The sequence below is a fragment of the Humulus lupulus genome, chromosome 2 (assembly GCF_963169125.1).
Source record: "Humulus lupulus chromosome 2, drHumLupu1.1, whole genome shotgun sequence".
Lineage (NCBI taxonomy): Eukaryota > Viridiplantae > Streptophyta > Magnoliopsida > Rosales > Cannabaceae > Humulus > Humulus lupulus.
In genome coordinates, this window is record NC_084794.1 from 276,585,604 (window position 1) to 276,594,519 (window position 8,916).

The window sequence follows — 8,916 nt, forward strand, 5'->3', positions numbered from 1 at the left end:
GTTTCTAAGCTTTGATTTGGATTTTGTGTATCGATGAGTTTTTGATTCGTTTGAGCCTTGGGATTTATGATTTTGGATCATTGGGATGTTTGGGAACTTTGATTTTTGGATTTGGAGATGTTTAGGTATGTTTTTGGAAGGTTTAGAATGTGGAAAAACTGAGTTATGGTTGGTTCCCAGGTGGGGGCCGCGGCCCTGTTCTTGGGCGCCGCGACCCAAGCTCGATGCTAAAGGAGGTGGAGGTTGTGCGTGATGGGGGCCGTGGCACTAGGTAAGGGGTGTCGCGGCGCTAGCTCCTGGTTTGGCTGGGGGCCGCGGCTCAAGATTTTGGGGCCGCAGCTCATGAGGGTTTTTGAGGCCAAATGGGTGTTTTGATCATGGGAACTCAATCTTAGGCCTCGGGATCGTTCCTACTACCCGGATTAGTGGGATTCAATGTCCTGGAGGCTAAGTCTTGGTTCGAGAACCTTTATTATTCATTTTATTGATGGAATCCCATATTTGGTTTTGACTAGGTGACCGCTAAGGAACTTAAAGGTTGATCGTTCTCAAGGGTCGTTCTTATACTAATTCTCGCTTGAATCAGAGGTAAGAAAATTGCACCCCATATGTAACATGCATGGTTATTAATGAGGCATGTTGAATGTTTAAATGTGGACATAGATTGAATATTGAATGCTTAGCAAATCTTGCTCACTTATGTATGGCACTGACTGAATAGTCAGAATTGGCAAAGGTGTCAGTATCAACTGTGAAGCTGTGACTCATTAGTCAAGTTCGACAGTGGTATTGGGCACTGGTCACACAGTGCTGACTCATAAGTCAGGAACGACCTTAGCATGTTCAACGCAAGCCAACAAAGATTAGATCTAATCGACATCTGCATTAAATGACTCAGAAGAGTGTTAATGTCGGACCGACCTCAAGTTCGATGAATACTTTAAGTGCTTGTCTAGCCAAAGGCTAGTTACTTAGAGCCACAGTGACTATTTAGTCACATGGCTGTGGGTGTCGAGCCCCGTAGTGACTTACCCATCAGTCACTCATCTGTTAAAGCTAGTGACTTACCCATCAGTCACTCATCTGTTAAAGCTAGTAACTTACCCATCAGTCACTCATTTGTTTAAGGTAATGGCTTGCTTGTCAGTCACTCATTATGGTTTACCAGAACCTCAAGTGTTAAATCACTCATCTGATTAAGAGCTATAAGCTCTTTCATGGTTAATGTAACCACAAAGTTATATTCACTCATCTGTTCAGAGCTATAAGCTCTGTATGATTATCATGATCATCATTTGATATTATATGCTTGCATTATTGTGTTTTCTTGCTGGGCTTTGGCTCATGGGTGCTATGTGGTGGAGGTAAAGGGAAAGAAAAGCTCACCCAACCTTGAGTGGAGAGCTTAGGTGGTGTTGTGTACATATGCGGCCGCTTGACCACCACGGCCAAGGAGTTCTCAGGGGTACTAGAGGGTTTACCCTATTTTCGCCGCTTAGATCAGCGGGTTGTAAATTTTACACAGTAGTGACCATTTTGCATTGTAAACAACTTGTAAACATTTTTATGGGCCCATGAACAGTTTTATGTTTTAAATAAAATATATCATTCCCTTTTGATTGGTTTTTCACCTTAATCTGTTAATAACACCTAGAAGCACGTTTTTAACCAAAGAACTCAGGTAGCGAGTTAAATTCATGGTTCAATGTTCACCGTAACGGTCTTGGGGTAACCAGGGCGTTACACCATGGCTAAATATATATCCTATAATCACTTATCTGAACCCTATAAAGTCTTTACCATTAAACTTTCAAAACTGGTTGTGCCTAGGAATGTTCAGGAAGCTCTGGATGAACCGAATTGGAGGCTAGCAGTGTTTGAGGAAATGAATGCTCTAAAAAATAATGGTACTTGGGAAATTGTGGAGTTACCTAAGGAAAAAAAACCCTAGGATGTAAATGGGTATTCACAATAAAAAACAAAGCTGATGGAAGTGTTGAGAGGTACAAAGCTCGACTTGTGGCTAAGGGATACACTCAAACCTATGGAATAGATTACCAAGAAACTTTTGCTCATGTTGCTAAAATTAACTCTATTCGTGTGTTGTTGTCTCTAGCAGTTAATTCTAATTGGCCCTTACACCAATTAGACATAAAAAAAATTATTTTCTTAATGGAGATCTAGAAGAAGAAGTGTTTATGAATCTTCCTCCAGGTTTCGAAGGCCACTTTGGAGCAGAAAAAGTTTGCAAGTTAAAAAAGTCTTTATACAGACTCAAACAGTCCCCTAGAGCCTGGTTTGAGCAATTTGGTACGGTGTTAAAGCGTTATGGGTACACTCAAAGTCAAGCAGATCACACAATGTTCTACAAACATTCAGAAGAGGGTAAAGCAGCGATTCTAATTGTGTATGTGGATGAGATTGTGCTAACTAGGGATGATTCTATTTAACTGAAAAATATGAAAGGAAGACTTGGTGAAGAATTCGAAATCAAAGATTTGGGCACTTTGAAATACTTTCTTGGAATGGAATTTGCAAGATCCAAAGAAGGTATATTTGTAAGTCAACGTAAGTATGTGCTTGATCTACTCAATGAGACAAGAATGATGGGTTGTAAGCCTACTGAAACACCAAGTGAACCTAATGTTAAATTACAGCATGTAGACTTGAAGAATATGAAGGATCGTGAGCTTTATCAAAGACTAGTTGGTAGGCTGATTTATCTATCACATACACGGCCAGACATAGCCTTTTTTGTAAGTATGGTAAGTCAGTTCATGCATTCACCAGGTTCTAAGAACTTTGATGCAGTTTACAGAATTCTAAGGTATCTAAAGGGAACACCTGGAAAAGGCCTCTTGTTCAAATCTCGAGGGCATTTGGAAATTGAAGTCTATACAGATGCTGATTGGGCTAGCAGTATAGTAGATAGGAGATCTGCCTCTATTGTTCTTTCGTTGGTGGTAATTTAGTTACTTGGCGTAGTAAGAAACAGAATGTGGTGGCTAGAAGTAGTGCAGAAGTTGAATATAGGGTTGTTGCTCATGGCATGTGTGAAGTTATATGGATAAAAAGATTACTTGAAGAATTAAAATCATCACAGGCATCTCCTATGAAGTTGTACTGTGACAATAAGTCAGCAATTGCCATTGCTCATAATCCAGTGCTTCACGATCGTACTAAGCATGTTGAAGTTGACAAGCACTTTATCAAGGAAAAGATTGAGAAGTGCCAAGTGAGCATGTCCTATATCCCTACTGAAGAACAAGTGGTAGATATCTTTACAAAAGGATTGTGTAAAAGACAGTTTGATTTTCTAACTAGCAAGCTGGCCATGGAGAACATTTTTCAACCAGCTTGAGGGGGAGTGTAGGAAAATATTTTCTATATTTGGGAATAATTCTTGTGAAGCTGTATAGTTGATATTTTATTTATTATATGGTATATTATTCTGTAATATTAGGAGAGTAGTTAATAGGTTTATTCTCTTATTTATTGTAATTATTTTTTCCCTCTTTTATAGGGATATTTGTACTCAATATATACATGTTTTCTGTATTAGAATAATATACAGAAATTAACCAATAATATCTTCTGATTTAATTATTATTTGAGAATATTGGGAATAACGGGAATTGAAGGACGTTAATTATAATTAACGGGATTAGTGGGAAATGACAGTTTTACCCTTGCTAGCCTTGAAAATAATTAATTGACCCTAGGGGCGTTTTGGTCTTTTGACCAGGGGATAGACTTAGATGGCTAGTTGTAGAAGGTTTAGGCAGCCAAAATAGAGTAGCTCTCTTCCTCTTCCACGATCATTTCTTCTTCTTCCTCTTGGTTGGAATTTTGAAGCAAGATTGAGGATTCAAGCTAGGGAATTAAAGCTTGAGGGTTTAGGCTAGTGATCAGCCATTGAAGGGGATTCAAACCTGTGTTTAAGGTAAGATTCCAGCCATAGTTTCTGGTTTTGGTATGTTTTAAGGTTAGTTCTTTAGTTTGAGGTTTTGGTCATGGATTTGGATATGTGTTGTTGTTTTGGGTGGTTTAAAGCTTAGGATTTTTTGTTAAATTAGTGTATATATTGTGTTGATGCTTGGGGTGTGATTTTGGGATTTAATTGATGAAGGTTTGAGTTGTTTTGAATTGAGAAATGGGCAGGGGAGCTGGGTTCGCTAGGTCAAGTCGTAACTGAGTTCATGCAAGACTCGACCTAGACCCAAGCCAGAGCCTCCCCTGGGCTCTCTCTAGCAGGTGCGCCGCGGCCCACTAGGTCAAGTCGCGGCCCGCCCCTGGTACCCCAGACAGAGGCTCTCTATCTTGGGGGCACGCCACGACCCACTAGGTCAAGTCGCGGCCCGCCCCTTTCTTTTGTGCCAGGAGGGGTTTTTAAGGGTTTTAAGCACGGGTTTTCATTTCCTAAGGCTCAGGATTGAATCTACTAACCATTTTAGTATGATTCGAGGCCCCAGGAGCGGGGTTTAGACCATGAACCATTTATTATTTATTTTTATTGATGGGATTTCATATTTGGTTATGACTAGGTGACCGCTAAGGAACTTAAGGACCGATCGTTCTTAAAGGTCGTTCTTTTATTATTTCACGCTTGAACTAGAGGTAAGAAAACTGCACCCAGTATGTCATATGCATAGTTATTGATGAGGCATGTTGAGTGCTCTATATATGGACATTGATTGCATAGTAAATGCATAGCAGTTTTGCTTATCTGTGTATGGCACTGACTTATTAGTCAGGGAACGACAATGGTGTTTAGTATTGATCGTGAAGTTGTGACTTATCAGTCAAGTTCAGCGGTGATACTGAGCGTTGGTCGTATGGTATTGGCTTAAGAGTTAAGAACGACATTAATGTGTTTAACACAGGCCGAAATGATTAGAACTAATCAATATGAGCATGAAATGCTTGACCGACCCCAAGGTCGAAGAAAACTAAAAGCGCTTGTTTAGTCTAAAGGCTAGTTACGTAGAGCCATGGACAAAAAAAGCTCAGGTGACTGAAACATCACATGGCTTAGGGTGCAGAGCCCCAGAGATAGACTTAATAGTCATCTATTCAGGGAGAAGATCCCTAGAGATAAACTTATTAGTCATCTATCCAGAGATAGACTTATTAGTCATCTACCAAGAGTGTGACTCATTAGTCACCCATCTGATTAGGGTGCGGAGCCCGAGAGTGTGACTATAACGGCCCAAAATCACTAATTTGGCTTAAGGGCCTTGATTAGGGTGCCGGGAGGGCATAATTGGTTTGTGCGTGAATTTATTAGTTTAATGCATGATTTTATGATAAGCATGCTTGTATGATTATATGTTATATTTGTGACAACCACATTATTATGTGGGTAAATCTGCAGCATGCGACTTGAGGCGATCCTAGGGAGTTAGTTAGCAGGAAAGTCACAACGGGGCCTAATATTTGACTTGGGGAAAGTCAATGGGGTATTTCGGGTACTAGATGATTATTTGGGTTATCAGGTCATGGAAATAAATAATTGGAGATATATTTGAGGTTAGGAAGTTTAGGCGGGAATATTGGGGAATTTTACCATTTTGCCCTCGGGGACGTTTCCTGTAACGCCCTACTACCTTAGAGTCGTTATTAAGTGAGTTTAAAATCGTGCAATCACTTGCTAATCGAGGCTTTTAAAGCAAAAGTGTAATTAAATCATAAGCAAAGTAGAAACCTTAAATATAACTCTATTTCATTGAAAATCATAAAAGTTTAACACTTGGGATCCCAAAATACTATTTAGAAATATTTACAGCACGTAAGTACAACCAAGTCGGCTAAACGACAAAATCTAGGTTTTATTACAATCATCTCCCAAGATCCACTGGCTATTGCAGCCAGGCAGGCCAAAAATGTACACATCACTTCATGCTTGCTACACTCATGGTTGGTTGGCTTTCTCCTTGCCCTTACCTGCACCATAGAGCACCCGTGAGTCGAAGCCCGGCAAGAAAACCCACAAACAGATAACATATGCAAAACAAACACATAGCATATGAACAGGCCATCAATAGGCTAAACACATACGGCCAAGCCGTCCCAGACGCTTTACCAGGCCCTGGGTTCGCAGTCCACACAGTGAGGATATCCTAGGTATCCTTTAGGGTCTCGCCATGGAAACTCTCACCCCACGTGCTCAATGCTGATCCTAGCCCCTTGCCATACTCAGCCTTGCACTCAACTTGCCCAACGTCATTCCCGACCCTTTTCCGTTCCTGACCCCTGCCGACCTCAGCCTACGCCGTTCCCAGCTCTTGCCGAACATTTACACAATAGCATTCATAGCATAACAAACAAATACTGAACACTAACAAATTCAACCAAAGGGATATGCCCTGCAATTCAGACATATTGGGCTCAGCCTTGCATACAAGCTCTATGAGAACAGGGGTTTTCTTACCTGCGTCCCGAGTTTTCCGAGCACCGATATCCCGAGCACAGTCCTCTAACTTGAGCCTTGTCGAAACCCTAGTCACAACACATTAACAATATTCATCCATCAAGTTCTAATCCACTAAATAACTTTGAGCCATATCTCTAATCTCCGGAACCTTGAATTCTATCAATCCGGGTGATAAAATCCATCCCGAGCCTTAACCTTTGAGTTCCCAAGCCTAAACACACTTAAAAACACAAACCGGCACTAAGAGTCGCGGCACTACACACAAGCATCACGGCAAGCCTCAAAACAAAGGCTAGCACCCCCCTAAAGCACGCACGGGCCGTGGCGCACTTGGCCAAGCGTCGCGGCGCGCATCCAACACCATGGCCTCCCATGGCCGCGCACGCACAAGGGCCGCGGCCCTCACCTCTAAACCCATAAATCTCCATCCTTTTCCTGCATTTTCTTTAAACTAATTCACCCAAAACTAAACTAGCAATTCCAGATTATCACCACAAAGGTTCTAGCACAGTATTATCATCAAAACCCAACAAATTCTAGCCCCAAACTCAGCCAAGCATTCAAGAACAAATTTCAAACTTAGCTAACATGCAAACTCAGATATTAAACCTTAAAACTAGCTGATAAATTGACATATTTCAACATATTAGGAACTTACCTTTGCTAGATTATACTTCTGAGCCAATCCTCTAGATTCCAAGCTACAATTCTCCAAAGCCCCAACTTGAAACTCTGAATTTCCTATCTCCCTTCCTCGAGATTTCCCCTTAGTGCAGCTTTGAGAGTAAAGAGAGAGTATGATAGAGTCTAAGGTTGGTTTCTCCAAGTTTCCCAACAGTTCCTTTATTTTGTTTTATTTAACTTAAATCTATAGGGTTACCTCAAAGTTCGGGGTACCGGAAACGTCCCCGAGGGCAAAATGGTAAATTTCCTCAATATTCCCTTCTAGACATTCTATCCTCAAATATATCTCCAAATATTTATTTCCATAACCCGATAACCCCATAATACATCTAACACCCAAGATAACCCTCGACTCGCCCTGAGTCAGATTCTCAACCCCGTTGTGACTTTTTGGCTAACCGCTCCCCAGGACTGTCTCGGGTCGTGCTACACAGAAATATATCACATGCATATCGTATTTATCACATTTACGCCCTCAACGGGCTAAAATCTCAAACATACCCCTAACGTCCAAACGGGGCCCACATGCATATTTAATTCAGCTAAACATGCATCTTTATCACATATTCACATAAATTCACATATTAACATATTAAATCATTTAATGCCCTCCAGGCACGCTAATCAAGGCCCTAAGCCCTATTAGCAAATTCGGATTGTTCATTTCCGGTACCCCGAGCCTCGGGATTGGTTTAATTGCTTGAGGATAGATAGATAAAACTTAGAAAAATAGTGGAAACTCAAGGAACCAACCATTTCCTTTCTCTCTCCTCCTCTCTTCTTCTCTCCCAAGGAAATCACTGAAAACTAAGGGGTTTTGGCTGGGAATTCAGAGGTTTGAGCTGAGTAATTGGAGGATTAACTCAGTGGAAGCTAGGGAATCAAACTAGAAACTAAGGTAAGCACTGAATTTCATTTTGATCAGTTGATTATGAGGTTTTTGGGCTGAAATCTAAGGGTTCTTAGGTTCTTAATTTCAAGGTTGAATTAAGGCAGAAAGCTTGGGAGTTAGCTCAGAATTTGCTTAAAGAAGTGGTTCTGCAGTGGAGGTAAGCTTGAATTTATGATCTAATGGTTGAATTATGGTGTTTCATGGCTGATTTTTATGTTCTTAAGCTTCTGGGTTTCAGAAATTAAAATGGGATTTTAATGAGTTTCTAAGCTAGGTTTTTGCTGGATTATGTTGCTAGAATCATGTTAGATATTTTGTGATCAATGGGTTTTGGAATTAGGATGGTTTGGGGTTGTTTTGAGCAAGGTTGGGATGTTAAAAATGGTAGATTTTCTGGGCACGAGGGGCTGGGCCGCGGCTCTGTTCTAGAGTGCCGCGGCCCTGCGGATTAAGGAAGAGCCAAGGAGGATATGTGGTAGGGAAGCGCCGCGGTGCCACAGGGCAGGGCCGTGGTGCGTGTCTGTGATCAGAGAGGCCTAGCCTCTGTTTTAGGGGGGGGACGCGGTGCAGGATTTTAGGGTCGCGGCCCTTAAGGGTATTTTTTGTTATTTGAAGGTTTTTAAGCGCGGGAACCTAACCTAGGGTGGTTGGGATCAATTCCACCACCGTGCTTGGTGGAATTCAATGTCCCGGAAGCTAGAACTTCACCCAGAAACCTTTATTCGAATATTAATGGAATCCCTTATCTTGGTTGTGACTAGGTAAAAGCTAGTGCTCGGGAGACGGATCGTGCTCAAGGGGTATTTCTCGTAATCGAAGCATTTGGAAATGAAAGGTAAGAAAACTGCACCCGGCTGTGAATTCATAATGGGACTAAGGGTTCCCTGTTTTTTTATGCCTTATAGAG